Source organism: Oenanthe melanoleuca, chromosome 13 (genome assembly GCF_029582105.1).
Source record: "Oenanthe melanoleuca isolate GR-GAL-2019-014 chromosome 13, OMel1.0, whole genome shotgun sequence".
NCBI lineage: Eukaryota > Metazoa > Chordata > Aves > Passeriformes > Muscicapidae > Oenanthe > Oenanthe melanoleuca.
In genome coordinates, this window is record NC_079347.1 from 9,270,727 (window position 1) to 9,288,867 (window position 18,141).

Sequence of the window (18,141 nt, forward strand, 5' to 3'; positions counted from 1 at the left end):
CCAAAGACATCAGAGCAGCTCCCAGCAAGCCCAGCCTGAACTCCAGCTCCAGCACTGCTTTCCATGAGGAAGGACCCCCTGTGATGCAAAATCCATTTGGAAATGCCCCAAAACCAACACTGTGCTCACCACCCCAGCACCCTTGTCCACCCATCCTCACCCTGGGCACAGCACCTGTGGCCAGAGCCCTGTGCCCCACTCCCCTGGCTTTGTCAGCCCAGATGGGGCTGTGGGCACCCCCTTTAGTGGTGAGGCTGGGGCACCACTGCTCTGGAGCTGGGAGTGTTCAGTGAAGTAGCAAATCCCTGAGGATATTGCTCAGAGTTACCAGGAACAAAAAAGGAAAATTTCCAGCATCCAGCTAAACTGTGTTTAACCATTGAGTGACTCAGGCAGCGTCAGGACAAGCGCAGACAGACCCCCTTCCCTCCTGCCAAGCACAAATCCTGTCGGGATGACGAGCCCACGCACCAACACAGAGTTATCAGCTGGGAGAGGGGGATGTCATCACTCCCAGGACAGGATACAGGTTTTAGTGTACGGAAATTCCTGTGAGTCCTTTGCCTGCACAGCATCACCCAGCCCTGCTCACAGCAAGGCTGGTCCTGGGGGATCCACAGCACCCACAGCACATGGACCATGATGGATTTCCCAACCTAACAGCCAGCTGAGGAGGAAGAGGGTTTTCTGCTCATCCCAAACCCCTCCCTGAGTCACTGCGAGGTTTTTCAGTGAAATAAGAAAAAGCAGCAGGTCAACATCGCAGGTTAAGCTCTGGCATGAATACACCCTGCAGCTTCCTCAAGGCTCACACAGCTTCTCTGCAAAACTTTTCCTGTCCTTAGCAAGGTTATTTTGGAAAAGAAAGCAGATTAGAAAGCAGGCACTCGGGCATTTCCCAAACACAAGGCTGCATTTTTTGGAGAACGCCCAACGGAAATCTTCTGCCCTTTCTGAAATTCTTCCTCCTGCCTCTCTCTGTTGCAATTATTCAGCACAGATTTGCAAAGAGAACCTGAGAAGAAAATGTCGATTTTTCTTTCTAAAAGGAAATTTCACCCTCCTCTTTACGTAATTTGGGGGATCAATAGTTTCAGGAAGCCACCCACATCTTTCCTTAGAAACATGGCAAGGAGGGAGCTGGCTTATCTCAAAAGAGGACAAAGAGACCATTGCCAAAAATAGCCCCAGGCCAGCCTGGGTCTCCAGAGAATCTCTCAGGGTGGATCTGCACCTCCTCACTCCCGTTCCCTCACCCTATCCCTAGGGAGCAGGTTCTTAGGGCAGCACAATTCATGTCCATCCTACCCCAGAGCTGCCGTAGTTTGCTGTAGGAGCTGGTACCTCCCTGAAAACTATCTTCCAGAGCCGCCCCCTTCCATTCGGGAGTGCTTTCCACACATGGGCATCTCCTGGGAGTGACGCCCACGCCCCGGTGTTCCCCAGGCAAACCCTTCCCTGGTGAGCCCCGAGCAGTGGTGTTCCCTGGGGACACACTGCTGGGATGGGGCCGCCCACAGCACTGAAATACTGAGCCAGGCATCTGCTGCCTCGCTGGGGGCCAGTCTGGGCCCGGCACAGCAGTGGGGGAACGGTGGCAGAGGGTGGAGAGCAGCCTCCTTCCCCCCAGGACACAGCTCCTGCCTGGGCTCTACCCGCAGCACAGGAGGGGAATATTTATGAGTGCCATGGATCTCTAGCAAAAGCTGTCTGTTGGAATACCAGCCAGGTAAGGTGTGCATGTATGCCTCGGGTGCATCACTGCACTGGCAATAGCAAGCAGCAAGACCAGCCAGAGCCACAAAGCCAGGCTGAGATAGCCCCCACCTGCAAACAAAGGCTGTAAAGAGGGTGAGGGTCATTTCGGGCACCATTTCAGGGGTGCAGCTCCAGAGGATGCCCAAACTGGGCATCAGTGCCCAACTCAGCTGCTCACCGTGCCCATCTGAGAGGCTCCTCATGCTTCCTGATGGTGACAAGTCCCTACGAGAAGCTGCAAAACAGTGCTGGGGGGGAATAATAATAACAACAACAACAACAAATCCTTCAATTCACAAAGTGCTGAAATCTGGCAGCAAGGAGACCTTTTGCTCAACTTCTCTTCCTGCCCACTCGCTGGCGAGTGATGCACAGCCCCCCCACCTGCCTTTCTCACACCCTGTCACCCTCCCCCCCCCCCCCCGCTATTGAAAAAGGAAAACTAAAGTTAACTTTCCACATCCCACACAAATATTTTTGGCAGGCGTTGCTGGCATTCAGGCTGCTGAGCCCGGGGGAGACAGGGTCTGCAGAAAGTCTTCATCTCCATCTGCTCCAAGCACCCGGCTGGGGGTCTGCAGTGCCTGGGCTGGTCTGTCCCAGACACAGCACAGCGGCAGGAGGTGGCACAGCTGTAAAAAAGTGGGGGGCACCTCCAGGACAGCCCTGGGGACCACGAGTAGCCCAGCCAAGGGAGTGCCATGAAGTGGTGGGGCAGATTCACACCCAAACTTTGGCTCTGTCCCCGCTTTCCCGTGTTGTTCTCCGCCACATCCCTGCCCCACGCTGGGTTTTCATCACCATGAAACGAGCCGGGAAGGGGTGTGAAAGCTGTCCCCAGCACAGCGGGGCTCTCGGGTTTCCCCGGGTCAGGCAGCGGGTCGCTGTCACTCAGGCAGGACCCTGCTGCCCAGACTCGCAGTCCCCAGCTCCAGTCACAAGATCGGCCCAGTCCCTTTCCAAAATAGCCCGGCCGCAATGTATACATCTGGGGAGCTTTACACCTCCCCTGTGCCAGCAGCTGAATGTCCCCTCAGGGGAGCTGGGCACCTTCCTTCTCCACGTGGCGCCTTCTTCCCGTGGCCCTTTTCCTCAGGGCCACCAAGGAGACTGGGTGGCTGCATCCCCCAAGGGCAGCCCCACATCCCTGCGCTTCTGTGAGCGAGTGCTGCCCTCACAGCGATACTGGAGACACCTCGGTGTCACCAGCAGCATTTGGCTGCCCTGTGTGCAGACACTCTCCCATCTGCTGCAATCCAATATCTCTCCCAGCTCCGTGGATACCTGGCCAGGACGGCTCAGCTGTGTGCTGGGGGAAGCACAGCCCAGCTGCCTGTGGGGTGATGTCCCTTGCACAAGGACCCCACTGCTGAACCCCAAAACTCTGCATGGCTGTGAACAGTGTGGTGTCTCCTGTGCCACCCCAATATCCTTCCACAGGAGAGCAAGGCTGCTTACAGCCAGCAGGGAATGAAACAGGAAGGACCCAGCTGGGCTGTGCAGGATGGAGGGAGGGAAGCCTTCCCTAGCAGGGACCAATTCTCAGGGAAGGGGCACAAGGAAAGTGGGATGGATGTGATTGCTTCCCTTGGCATGACAAGGGCTGCCTGCTCCCTGAGGAGCAGGACCTGGGAGTGTGGACAGGGATGGCTACGTCCAGACAGGGATGGCTGCACCCTGGCTCCTGCAGGCGAGCCCGGGGCTGGCAGCCACAGCAGCCGGCAGCGTGCTGGGGAAAACAAAAGCCTTTTGCAGCGCTGATTTACTACCTTGACGGAAACCGGGATGGAAAAAACAACATTCCTGAATGCCTGTCCCCGTGCAACCCCTGCGGTCCCCAGCACCCCAGCCTGCCTGCGGGGACACGGGCTGCTGGTCCCGGCAGGTGGGTGCCCTGTGCCCTCATTCCCTGCCCGCAGCTGGTGGGGAGAGGCAGGGGAGGAATGCTGGGGATGGGCACGGGGGCTGCGGGGCACCAGGGGAGCGGCGCTGATTAAGCAGTGAGCGAAGCAAGAGAGGAGGAGGATGACAGTGGCATCCCGGCCAGCTGGACCATGTCCCCTCCCTCTCCACCCCACGCTGGAAGGAAGGGCTGGATGTGGGCTGATCATATCCCTCTGAACTGCTGCATGGCTCCTCACGCCTGCCCTGGGCTTGTCCCTCCGGGTTCAGGGTGGAGTGGAGCTCGCCTGGAGCAGGGGCTCCCAGGCACTGGGGAGGGCTGAGGAGCAGGATGGGGAGCTGAGGAAAGGGTGCTGACCCCTCGGAGGGCAGCACTGTGCAGGCTGGGCTGGACTCAGGGTGAAATGTATTTTGTACCCCAGCACAGCCATGCCAACCCAGCCCCAGAGGGTGTTTGCCCCACTCTGCAGCCCCCGTTCCCATTGGGGTTTTGGTCAGGCTTTGGTGCTCAGCACACCCACTCCCCCATTGCTCAGCCCAGTTCCAGGCCCAGTCTGGGGGGCTCCAAGAAACCCCGATTCTCCACAGGGATTTGCATCCATCAAACATCAATCTGTGCGCTCCAGCCAAGCAACACTGATCCTGCTCTGCCCTCCTGGCTGGGTTCAGAAGTGAGTCTACCTCTTCCTATCATCCCTAAGAGGCCCATCTGACCTGGGGGTCCCAACCAGACAATCCTGGGAGCTGCCCGTGCCCTGGCTGCATGACAGCCCCACGCAGGGCAGGTCCCAGCCTGTCCTGCCCTTTGCTCAGCTTGAACCCTGACCCCAGCTCCAGCTGCTGCATTCCAGGGAATGAGGACAGCCCCAGTCTGGCTCTTACAGCTGCCTCAAGCCCTTCTCAGTGCAGTTTTGGGGAGCTAAGCACCAGGTTTGCCATGTCCCACCAGCTCAGCCTGATGCAAGCCCAAGTGTCACCAGGGGAGGTGGCCATCCTCAGGGACCTCTGGCCCCCACTGCTGTGGGACAGAGGAGGGTCAGCTGGAGCCTCAGCAGATCACTACAGGAAGCCAGGGATGAAACTGCAGCTCAGCCTTTTCAAAGCTCAAATTAAATGTAAAAACCAGAAAGGTCCAAGAGAGAAGATGAACAGAAAATCCAAGCTCTGGTCAGTGTGGCACAGCAGTCCCCAGGACTGGCACCACCATGGCTGCAAAGTGAACTGGATTGGCAAGCCAGGTTCTGTCAGCTTTTGGCTCCACACATCCCTTCTGCCCAGGGCGGCTCACCTTCATCACCCATCCTGCAGGAACATCCTGGCTGTGCAGCCACTGGCTCTCTGGCACAGCAGGTCCCACACCCAAATTTCCCCTGAGAGCTCCAGCAGCAGCTGCCAGAGGGAGAGAAGGGAGGGCGGGCTGGCACCGTGGCGCCTTCACGCATTTCCCCAGCAATACCAATGCACATTTCCTGGGAGAGGAATGAAGGAACTCTCACTAAACCAAATCCTGCTCATGGAGGAGAGCACTAGGGGGATGGGGTCACCCCTGGATATCAGATGCCTGTTGGTGGTTTGGTTGTGCCAAAACCAGTGTTGGGTGGGGAGGAGAGGGCAGCCTCTGCAATGGCTTGGGGTTCACCCTGCAGTGGGGTTGGAATTCATCCCACAGCCATGAGATGAGTGGGATGAACTTTCTGGCAGTGGAGTTATGCCTCATCCTGCAGCCTTGCTGGCCCCAGGGAGCTCAGCCTCAGCAGATATAAAGCACAAGAGAGCAACTAAGCAGAAAACCCCACAGGGGCTCGAAAATCCAGTTTAAACAACCTCTGAGCATTCAGGGCTGCCCCAGCTGGGACAGCTTATAGTCAGAGCATCTCAATTCCCCAGGGTTCAAACCAGGCTGAAACACTTCCCAGGTAATCCTGAGGGCTGGCACAGCTACTGCTGGATTTCACAGCCCTGTTTGACATTGTCAGGTCCTCCTGAACAGACAAACGAGGGGCCGTGACCTGGGGCTGTCAGGGTCAGGGCACACGACCTGCCAGGGCAGAGATCCAAGGTCAGTAGCAGACCTGACAGCTCAGCCAAGGTTTGCTGAGCCCAGCAGCTCTGTCCTCCCCACTGACATCCCACCACCACCACCTCCAGGCATTCCTGAAGCCCTAAAGCTCTCTGAAAAACAGAACCGTGCTGCTAAGAAACAGGGAGCAGCTCCCTGCTGCCTCTCAAACATACAGCCCTGGCCAGTGTCTTGGCCCCCAGCTCTGATCCAGTGAAGTAGGATGGGAACTGAGAGCAGAGATGAGTGCACACAGCCTGGGAGCTGCCAGGACCAGAATAAAGGACATTTTAATGGCACAGTGATGGAGTGCACACAAATACAGTGTTTGGCCCCTCTGAGCCCCACGGGCAGCTCTCGGGTCTGTCCATGGGAAACAAAGAGCATCCCGGGGAAGGGAGTGTTTTCTTTCCAGACCAGGAAAGCAGCCAAACCCCAGCACATGCCCATTCCCAGGCCTTGGCCCCAGCAGCACAGCAGGCTGGTGGCCTTGGGACACGAGGTCCTTTCCCATCTAGCTCACCCAAGGCTGAGAGCCCAGCCAGTCCAGATGAGGCAGGAGGGCAGCCCTGCTGCTGCCGAGGCTCCAGGGGTCCCTGAGGCCAGGGCACGACCACCACCTCACTACTCAGAGGGGTCCCCAAGCAATTTGGGATGGGGCTGTGTGTGTCTGGCTCTCCTTCTGGCAGAACTGCTTGTGCAGTAGGAATAAACATGCCGAGGACATCCAAGCCAGTGCAAACAGCCCCTGACCGAGCTGCTCTCTCCCAACACTGTTTTTCTTTCTCTGCTTTTCCTCTCCTCTCTTAACCCCTTCAGGAGCCCGGGGGACCTTTGCCGGCAGCCCTAGGAGCTGCTGGAGCCAAACCCCATGAAACCCTGGGAGCCTGACCACGAGGAAGGGCTGGGACACTAATAATGGAGTTCCAGGGTCCCCCCCAGAGCACAGGGCTGGTTTTGCTGCCCTCAAGTCCCCTGACTGTCTTTCCCCTCCCTCTTCTTCCCCCTGCTCCTTTCTCTCCTCCACAGCTTATCCTTTCCCCAACAGCTCTGGAGGGTCCTGGGGAAAAGGGCTGCTCCCCCTTCCAGCGCCCTGCTCACCCAGACAAGCACAGGCTGGATGCTGGCACGGGGGCACCTCATTCTGGGCAGGACAGAGGAGCCAGGAGATACCCAAAGTGAGGAAGGGGAAGCCCACCTCCACCCTCCGTTCTGCCGGGAGCCCCTCCATCCTGCCGTGTTCGTGTCCTGTGACACCGCTCTGTCCCCATGGTCACCCAGCGCCATGCCCAGCCAGCATCCCTCTGGGACGGCCGCGGAGCCCAGCGCACCTCCGCTGAGCCCGGGGATGCTCGCACTCGCCACGCTCACCTCTTTCCCTTCCCCTTTTCTCCCTTGGGGAAGCAAAGCTGGCTGCTTTCCATGTGCTCCGGCTGAGCTCGGAGGAGGTCAGGTCCCCGCTGCCCCCGCCGTGCCCGGCCCGGGTCCCGGCCGGGAGCTGGCTCGGCAGCGCCCGGGATCCTCGCCTGCTCCTCTGCAGCCGCGCAGGGCAGGGAGAGCGCGGGGAGAGGGGAGGGAGGAGGGGAGGGGGGAAATGAAACTTTAATAGCACAGAGCCCCTTTTGTTTCCCAGCATATGGGATATTTCATACATGCTGAAGGCATTAACCACCTATATTCTTCAAGCGCTGGCGGCGGCTGGGAGCGCAGCCCCGCGCCCAGCTCGGGGACAGTGTCTGTCCTGGGGGGCTGCAGGCTGCAGCAAGCCGCCCGTCTGCCCTGGCACCCCTCTCTGGAAGCACAGAGACCCTAAATTAAAACCTGGAAAACTGCTGTGTTTCACCCAGGCTCACGCCCCGCATGGTTTTGATCCCCCAAAAGAGCAACCAAACCCCCAGACTCAAGGCAAAGAAAGGGATGAGCGTTTCCCTGTTTTTTGGATGCGCTGTGAAGTGGGGGGAAATAACCTCATCACCCCCGGGGGTCGCAAACATCCCTCCTGTCCCTGCTACACGGCAGAGCCCAAAGGTTCCATGGGGCTGTGACTAACAGTGGCAAAGAGGGGCTGAGCAGTGCTGGAGGCATGTCCCCTCCCTGCCCGAATCCCAAGGACACAGGAGCATCCCTGGAGCAGCAAGCAGACAAGGTGCTGATAAGGAAGGGCTGGGAAATATCCACATGGGATATCCTCATGCTGTTTGCCTATTTTGTCCCCTCTGTCTTCCTCCATGATGCCTGGGCACACACTGTGGTGCCTGTAAAATGGGTGACACCATCTTCACTCCATGTCCTGAGCACAGACAGTGGCTGCCACTGCCCCCTGCAGCCCCCACCAGCCACCTTCACATCAGTGTGGGATGGGGACATCTAGGGTCCTTGGCACTGCATCCCTCCCTTATTCCCATAGAAGAGATATTGGCTTTGACCTTCTGGGCAGGAGAGGACATCCACTGGTAAAACTCCACGCATGGTCTGGGATGGAGGGGGCCATATGTGTGTTCTGTTTTCACCAGATTGGGTGGATTCCTCAGCTTTGGGGCTTTTCATTGGTATCTACTCCCTGACTGGCACCCATGAGGGCTCCCAAAGTGGGTTGCCCTTCACCAGTCCTCTCACCCTGGGTGAAGGGACATTGTTCATCCCATGGAGCCACAGCTCCACTTGTCCCTGAGCCCCCAGCCCTGCGCTATACAGGATGCCCAGTAAATCCTTACTTTGTCCAGTGTTTATCCAGTCACACTCTAATTTGAAATAAAAAAGTCAGCCAGTAAAAGGCCTTTATAGCTCTTCAGAGCTCATAAACCGGCAGCGCTGGCGGACGGGGGCCAGATGATTGGGGGCTGCTAGGAAAATTTATTGCAGATTTTGGTAACTTAAACATTACAGCTCTGTGAGCCCCAGGACTGGTTTGCTGAGCAGCTCCCAGTGGCAGGGATGGAACAAGGGATGCTTTATTGGGGAAGGGAAGTGGGGGGGCTGACAGGTCTTGCCCAGACCCACAGTTAACATCCACCCAGATTTAGACAGGCTCGTTTTTAAGGCAAGGCTTTGCACAGACTGAATCCATCCTCGTGCCAAGAGGGAGTGCATGTCCAGGATCCTATCCTCATGTCCAGGGCTGCTGGACACAAGGCTGCATGGCTCTGGGATGAAGACAGCCCTCAGCAGCATCCCAGGGAGATGATGAATGGGGCAGTGCCAGCACCTCCTTGTGCCAAATCCCCTGGCTCAGGGGGCGACCTTGTACCAAGCCCTGCCGAGGGGCAGGAAGAGCTGGGATGGGCTGGCCAAGTTTGTCGTGGGAGTCTGTAGAATTTGGAGAGAATGAGAGGAAGTGGCTGGGGTGGGGAGTGTGCAAGGGAAGGCGGGTAGCAGGAGGGAAGGCATTTTTTCCTTGCCAGTGTCTTGGCTGATTCGGTGTGAACTGCTATAAATTTGTTCCTTATCTCTCAGACCATTTAATGTTTTCATGAAAAGAAAATAGTCTGCAGGAAAAAAAGCCCACTGATAAAAGATCCCTTTGGCACTGGGAGGAATGCTAAATGACTCTAATCAGCAGGGTCTGGGGCTTGGAGCATTCCCGGAGCTGGCAGGGAGCTGAGAAGTTGTGGAGACTGGGCAATGCTTGGAGCAGATTCTCTCAGCACCCTCCCAGGTCTGGGGGGGAGTTGGCATCTGCACCCCTGGATGCCCCTTGCATTAGAGAGGGTCCAGAGAGACCCAGACAGATGTAGTGCCCAGTGTGGGGTAGCAGTGGCTGTGGCTGGGATGGCTCCAGCCACTTCACCCTGCAGGCTTCAACATAAATTGAACCAAATACTGCCAGAGAGAATAAAAGTGAGAATACGAGGTGCAAATTCTATGGGAGAAAATATATGAATCCAAATCCTTCTTGACTGCTTCCCAGGGCCAGGCAGGAGCATGGGCTATGTCAGGGACCCCCACATGTCTTTGCACCTCCAGGATCTGCATCCCTCGCCTGTGCCTGCACCCATGGGGAGGCCAGCTGGAAGCCCCAGACCTCCATGTGGCTGGAAGAATTCTTCCCAAGAAATCTGGCCCATGGACAAGCTGTTGCTTGGAACTAACCTCCTGGCCTTTACTGACCATGTCCTTGCTCCTGCTGAGGACTGGGATGCAGGGCTGGAGGTACAGGGGTTATGAGCATCCCTCTCTGCAGGATCAGGTACTGTCTGGTTGCACTTCCCATTACATGTGGGCACTGAGCTGTATCCCTGCTTCTTCTTTCCTTCAAACACTGGGTGATGCAACTGCTGGCATACCACATCTGACTGGGAGCATCCCCACTGTGTGACTCTCTGAAGGCCATCCCACCCAGCAGCCTGGGGCCAGCAACACCATGGCACAGGGACAGGTGAGCCTCTGAGCAGCAGCTTCCTTTCCAGGCTGCAGCCTGCCAAACAAGGCAGCAAAAATGTGACTGCAAAGGGGATTTTTCAGGGTGGGAAGGAATGGTTACTGATGACTTTCCCTCCCCCTTTTTTTTCCCCCTCTTGGTAATGTTTCATTTTATACTCCAAGAGAGCAGAAATGCCATTTCAAATGAAAAAATTGAACCCTTCTGTTTCAACACACTTCCCAGCTCAACGTCCTTATGCACCAACACACCTACATACCAGCTTTTCTCCCAAACACAGCCCTGGCCCAGCAGAGCCCGTTTCCAGGCAGCGTTCCCCCTTGGCCAGTCCCATATCCCAGCATCCTGCCTCCCCTGCCAGCCCCACTCCCAGCCCCATCCCGCCATCCACAGCCCCTCTCCACAGGCAAACACATTTTCTTCCACATCCATCAAGTGGAAGTAGGATGTGCATTCTGGTGCCAGAACACGCACGGCTGGCTGCGCCAGCAGAGCCTGCATGGCTGCACAGAGCTGCTGCTGTGCTGGTGGATTGCAGTTGGATTTGTAGGATGGTTTTGTCTGTGCCTGGAATGGCAGGGAGGAGCCAGGAGTTGGCACTTGCCATCAACACTGACCTGCTGAAATTGGTGTGGTGCCAGGTGTCTCACTCTTTGCTTGGACATCTGTCTGTGCGCCCATTCTTGCCTTGCTGTGAGGCATTTCTGTGCTGTTCTGAGGCAAAACCACGTGTATTTTGCAAAGCTGGGGGTTGCTTGGCAGACTGGCAGCACCACTAGCATCACGATGTCATTTTGTGATGAGGACAGTAACCATGCATCAACCCTGGGCACCCAGGGCCTGTGGGCATGAGGGTCCCAGGCTCTGGTCTCTGAAGTGCCCAGTGGGAGCTCCCCTTGGACTCCAGTACAGCTCCACTGCTGCTGCTTTTCCTGCCCTCTGGAAGACCCCCCCATCCCTCCGCCGTCTCCCTCTGACGCAGGCAGCTTTGCTTCCAGACGGGTCGAGCTCGCCCCGAGCCCCAGCCAGAAGAAAGCCCCTTTGTTCAGCTCAGCAAGTGGGCCCATGCGCCAGCTGACCCCCCTGACCTCCACCACCCAAAAACACAGTCCCTGCTGTCCCATGGGTCAGGACAGGCATGAGGACAGGGACAGGGACAGCCCCTGACACCCCTCCTAGGGTCAGGGTCAATGCCCAGGGACACGGACACGGGTCACAGAGGGTGCAAGGGTATGGAGCTGCTCTGTCCTGCCAGGAGGGATGGACAGATGGATGGAGGGATACTCTACAGCCAAAGCTCTCATCTGATGGTTTTTTGAGATGGGCAGAAATCACTGGGAAATAGTGGAGCTACCAAGCTCACCAGGGTGGGATGGGGAGCGGGGCTGGCTGAACAAGCTGCTGCTAATGAGAAGCAGGTGGAGAGCCCGGCGTCGCCCCCCCCGTCCTCTCTCAGCCTTTGGGGTCAGCCTGTATTTGCTTAAGTCCTGATTGCAAATAAATTGGAGGCTTGTGTGCCAGTGGGTTCTGGTGTGTTCCAAAGCAAAGGGAACCTGACAGGGCCTGGGTTTAGGTTTGGGAATAGTTGAAGACTGTTCTGGCACTTTGCATCTTGGCTGAACAGGGCACAGGACCCATGGGATGATGCCTGCCCTGATCCTGCCCCAGCAGAAGCATCCCAGTTGGGAATGGCAGCAGCCCATCTAACAGTGCTCAACTCATCCCCAATTTGCATGCAAGAGAAGAGGAACCCTGAGCTGCTGAGCCAGAGAGGAAACGAGAGCAGAAAAATGTGATAAACAGCTGTAAAGCCCAGCCCTGGCTCTGTGCTGCTCCCGCCGTCGCGGGTCGGCCCCTCAGACTGTTTATGGAAAGCCCAGTTTGCCGAGAAATCCATCTCCCGTTTCCTGTTGATCGCTGGGAGCCAAGGTCCCTCAGCCAAGGGCTGCCGCCGCCCGCGCACGTCTCGCTGTGAGATAGAGGAAGGGCTGAGCACAGGGCAGCTCATGGGCTCTAGGGAGTGGGGTAACAGTCCTGGGGGGCTGGAGTATCCCCTGCGAGCTGATCAAAGCTCTCCGGTGAGACAGAGCAACCCCAGCCCTTCTGGGACCCCAGGGCATGGAGCAATTGGGAATTCCTCTTCAGGCTGCTCAACACCGATGGGGTGTGGGTGGGATGCTCTCACCCACCTGCGGAGATCCAGGGCTGGGAATGTCCATCCGTTTCCAGCCCTCAGTGCTCACCAGTCACACTGAAGCCCCCAGTGTGGGGATGAGCGCTGGGTCCCCACCTTCATTCCCTTCCTGCTCTGTGACCCCGCCGGCGGGTGTGCAGGGAGCTGCTGCTCCGTGTCCGCTCGCTCAAGGCCAACACCATTGTTGGTGAAGCCCTGCCGGGGGGAGCAGAGCCAGGCTGGGACGGAGCCGGAGCTGCAGATCCTGCTGCTCCTGACTGAGTCACCAGCCCGCAGGAGCTGAGCAAGGCAGAGCCGGGTGCTGACCTGAAATCCAGCCCAATCTTTTCTCTGAATCAGGGCAGTTAGGAAGGGAAAAAGGTTAGGGGAAGGGGGGAGCAATGAGTGTGTTTTGGCTGCTCAAATCTCCTCTTTCTCCAACTGCTCCAGAGAGACATAGGGCCAAGGCAGTGCCAGAGAGATGGAGGGAGGCTGCAAAGAGTCACAGTGGGGACAGACACAAGGAGATGATAGTCAGCAAGGAGAAGGAAGGGGTTGGGAGATGCCAGGTATATGTGTGCTCAACTTTTCACTGGGCTCATCCCAACCAATCCTTGGAGGAAGAGGAAGGAAGGAAAGAAACAGAAAGAGCTTTCCACTCCCTCTGCCAGGTCACCTCCCTGAGCTGCAGTTCCCGTTGGGCGGGAAAGGGGATGCTCGCCCGGCATGTGCCTGGTCCAGCCCCGAGCACTCTGCCAAAGCTGAGACAACCCCAGGGACAGTCCCATCCCAGCAGAGCTGGGAGCCAAGGGCAGATCTGGATCCTGCTGGCTGGGGAGGATGGCTGCACACCAAAATCATCTCTGAGTGGTTAAATGGGTAAAACAAGCCCATCCCATGGGCAGCTGTACCTTCCCTCCCCACACTGTTCCCTCCTCAATTCCCAGCAGCGATCACTAGTGCAGAAAATCCTGCCTCCAGCCCTTCCATGGGGCTTCACAGGCCCCCCAGCAACCCCAGCAGCAGAGCCAGGGAGAACACCCACCCCAGACCCACCCCATCCCTACCCCCGGGCTGCTCCCCACGAGCCGGGGGGGCCATCAGCCCAGCTGGGGAGCTGGGGGACTGTCACCCATGTGGTCACCAGCTGCTTGGAAACATTTCCCCGGCTCTCCGGGTTATATGAACAGATTTTTATAATTATTAGCCTTGGTAATTTACCGTAAAATATTTATTCTGGCTCATTCCAACGCGTTTGATTCGTGTTGGGTCCAAACGGCTTGGGGGGGTGCACATGGGGAGCCACGCGGCCGTTTAGGGCTGGATGCTCGCTCCCATCCTGTATAAATATCCATATGGATGTGTGTGGCCCAGAGAAGAGACCCTGGTGGCAGTCAGGAGTGGGGGTCCAGCTCGCCGTGTGGCTCCTCACTCCCTCCTACTGCAACCCCAGCAACTCCAGCCCTGCGGGACATGGGGCAGGGGAGGGTGGAGGTGATGTCCTGCACGGAAGGAATGTGGGGGGAAAGCACCCCGGCAAACCCCAGCGAGGGCAGGTGGATGGAGGTGGCAGCGAGGGACGAGGAGGAGGGTCGCGGGGGTGGCAGCGGCAACCCCAGCAAGCCTGGGTGGTCGGCAGGGCTGGGCTGGGCAGGTGGGGGCTGAGATGGGCTCTGTGCCGCGCTGAGCCCCCAGAGATGAGAGGGCAGACGACATTCCGGAAAACCCCTCTCTGCACCCTTCCCTGCACCCTCCCCTGCACCATTCCCTGCCTGCCCCGGCTCTGGGATCACGGCACGGCTCTCCGAGCCCCGGGGCTCCAGCAGCCGCGACCCCCATGACGCGCGGGGAGGTTCCAGCGATGAAACTCAACCCAGATGTGCAACAGCGGGAACCCTTTAACATTTCCCCGCTCTGTGCCTGGAGCTGGAAAGCCCCTCCAACAGCCCTGGCTGCCGAGTTTCTCCTCTCTCACTCTCCAAGTGTGCCCTGAAAAGGAGCTGCAGATGTCCCAGGGAGGAACAAGGGCAGGGACCCACGGGGGATGCTCAGCAGCTCTGGGCAGCTCCGAGATCACTGGGGAAGGCAGCAACCTGAAAGCACCAGCAAACAAACAGCACCGAGTCCCCACGGGGCTTAAAATGACAAGAAGTATTAAAACGGTTGCAAACTACAGATTGTGTGGGTTGAGTTTCACACCCACAGAGTGCCAGCCCCTTGGCAGTGGGAATGTCCTGGTACCAGCATGGGATTTGCCTCTCCGTGAGCTCAGACAAGTTTCATCTGCATTGACATGGCCAGAAGCTGGTTTTGCTCAAGGAAAGTTTCCAGGACAGCCAGAATCATACACAGCTTGTCACCCTTTGCCCCCCTCAGAGTCTGGAGCCTTCTTTAATGTCTGCCCTCACTTTTCTTTAGGGCTCAGCATCCCTTCACAACCCTTCCTCATCCTCAGCCTCCTGACATGAGAGGACATCCCAGCCTGCCTCCCAGCCTGCTTCCCAGCCGGCCCCTGCATTATTAAACCAGATCCTCCTTATCAGCCTTTATCTTTTTCCACTGCCTGGTTCCAGCTTTGCCAGCCATCAGTACTTCTATCAGGAGCCAGAAGACATTGGGACACCCCTTTGGTGCTGCCCCTCAGTTCATCCCCTCGTGCCCCTGCAACCCCTCTGGGGGGGACAACCCACAGCTTCCCTGCCTCCAGAGCCCTGGGAAGGATCCCCTGCTCCCCCGGGCTCAGAGCTGCTCCCACACCTGGTTTCAATAATGAACGGTGCAGGAAGGGACAAAGGCGCCTTGCAGGGGGCAGGGGATGCAGGACGAGGGGCTGGCAGGTGGGGAAGCAGGGGGGCTGCAGGGCTGGGATGAGGGGCATGCTGAGGGGGGCACCAGCCCAGGAGCTCTGCAGGGCTGGAGGGGCCCAGCTGCCCATCACCACTTCTCTCTGAAAAAACTCACAGAATGGGGTTAACTGCAGGCACCGGAAAGCTGGGATTAATGGAAATTGGTTATAAGAATTTTCCCAGATGGAAGAAACATCTTTTCGTCATCTGTCCTTTGACATTTCAAGTCTATTTTGCATCCCCAGCATTTTCTGATTTGGGCTGTGACATTTAAATGGGCAATTTGTGTTTACAGTCTTTACATTGTAAATATCTTATATATAAATGTCTTTGTATGTATAGGAGAAATTCTATACATTTGTATCTTTGAAAAAGAGCTATAAATCTTTACAGGAAAAATGTAGATCTACAAAAACATTTATAAGAGCTTTGTAGTCACAGGGTTGATGAACACATAACAGAAATACATTGACTTTTTCAGACACTGGGATTTAGTATTATTTTATCAAGAAGTGTAAATATGTCACTTCAAAATCATGAGAGGCATTAGAAATATTTTGCATGGCATTTATTCAAGGACTAGCTGACTTGCACTGTCCTCCCCTCCTAGGTATCATCCCCTTCCAGTCAGAGGAGCCATGGCAAAGATGCAGCAGTGTCAGGGCTGCACAGCCAAGGTCACATCCCAGGAGCTGTGGGAGGGGCTGCACAGGGACACAGCTCTCCAGTGGGGCCTGGCAGTCCCCTCCCAGCACACAGCACTGTGTGACACCACTGGGGCCAGCAGGCTTTCGACTGCCCCAAATCTGACCTTCCGTGGGGGTCCCATCATCCCAGCAGGAGCATGACTGCAGCCAGAGCCTCACCAGCAGCACCTGTCACCTCCCTGTCCATGACAAGATCCCCTGGGAGGTCCCCCCTTGGAGCAAAAGGCCGTGGAAAATGATGAAGCCATTTCACAGTCCTACCACAGTATGAAATACTTGCAAAATCTGCTTTTACTCTCACCTGGGCTGGGGACACCTTTCTCAGGAGAGCAGGGGGCTCCTCCATGATCTCTGTCTTTTGTAGGGTGTGAACACAGCCTGCTTCTCTCTGTGAGAGAACAGTTTCCATGGGGCATCCTGACTCCTCCATGGATTTCAGAGCCAAGGTCTTGGACACATCAGTGCTTGCTGGGCTCTGGCCCTTTCACGTGCATCTCTGGAGGAGCAGAGATGGGAGGTGGTTACAGAGATGGGGGTGTGAGATTCCTTCAACCTAAATCCCTGGCATAGACATTCTTTGATTGAAATAGTTCTGATTTCTGTTGAGTCTCATTGTAAAGCTTGATTTAAATGTCGAGGCTCAGCAGGCTGTGAAGGCTGGGGACAGCACAGAGCGCTTGGAGGAGGAACCCATCCCACCCATAAACTGCTGAGCACCCCCACCTCCATCTGCTTCGGGGAGCCAACAGAGGAGATGACTTCTAAGTCATCCAAGAGTTTTCTCTCTTGTCCCCCCACCCACTCTCTGTTCACCAGATGATGGAAGGCACAATATCCCTCTGCAGGGGTTTGCGTCCCAACAATCACACGGAGCCAGGTCACTGCTGGCAGCAGGGCAGGAGGAGCTGGCTGGGGTGTACATGCACCCTCATTGTGCATGCCACCTCATTCCTTAGCAAAACCTCCTCCTGCCCAGGGCTGGTGGGGGGGGTGGGTCTTAAATCAAGTGAGGCATCTTGGGGGAGGATCCAGACCTGGTCTGTACAGCTGTGCTGGGGACAAGGGAAGGGTTAGGGGAGCACAGCCCCTCTATTCAGTGCCTGCACTCCGTGGCACTTCCCCATGAGTCACCCCACTGCCTGCAGCCAGCAGCCTCCAGCCCTGTGCCCATCCAGATGAGCCCTGCACCCTCCTGCCAGCATCATTCCTTCCTACATCCCTCCTGGCAGCTGGGTGGGCTGTGGCATAACCAGCACTGCCTGACTCCATGTGAAGAGCAGCCCAGGCACAGCTGACCTCCATACCCCTCCTGCAGATATTTCCAGCAGGGATTCACTGGCACATCCCCAACAGCCAGAAGGATACAGGACACGTTGTGGCATGGAGATGGGATGTGTCAGGATGAGGATACAGGACATGTCAGGGCATGTTGCGGGATGAATCAAGGTGCAGAAAGCAGCCATCAGGGATGGACCCAACGCCACAGTGGTTTGTGGGCTGGAAAGCCAGCCCTAATCATGGGCACCGTGGTCCTGCCTGCAGGCTGGGGCTGCCAAGGGCTTGGAGCATCCTCTTCCGCCTCTGGGAACTCCAGGGAGCTGTTGACTCCTACCCACCGCACCATGCAGCTCATGAAGGCTCAGAGCTGGGCAGGGGCTGCCTTGGGGTCTCTGGCAGGAGGCTGCAGGACAAGGCTGCAGCAGGGACAGCACCAACAACCCCTGCAGTCCAGGGGCAGCGAGGGTTTGAGCCCCAAGAAGGGATGCTTTGGGGTCCAGCTGCTCCTGGGGCCCTGCTGGCTGCAGCTGCCCAGCCCTTGGCCATTGGCCAGCCCAGAAAGGATTTTGCCAACTTTGCACATTTTTGGCAGAAGCCAGAAAACAGCACTGGTGCCAAGGTGGGTGACAGGCAAGGAGAACAGATCCTCCCTCACACAGGGCTCTCCTGGGGCTGTGCGAGGGCAGAGACCTTCTCATCCTCCTGGGCACCCCACGGCCATGGCATGGGGCTGAGCTGTGCTTATGACCCTGTTAACTAACAAGCAATTAATTCAGAACTAAGCTGAACACCAGCTGGGCCCACCTGGGGCAGCCCAGGGCTAAGATGGAGGTTTCCTTGCACATCACCTGGGGCTGGAGGCCAGCCCAACACTGTTTCTTTCTGGCCTTGGGGACACAAAGAAGGGAACCATGGCGGGTGCATGGCCTGGACATGCTTCAGCACGGCTGGGAATTGGCAGCCTCCTCTTCTGGCCAAGCAGCTCCATGGTTCCCCCCAGATCTCCCCCTGCAGCCCCTCTCCTCCATCCGGCGGCTCCT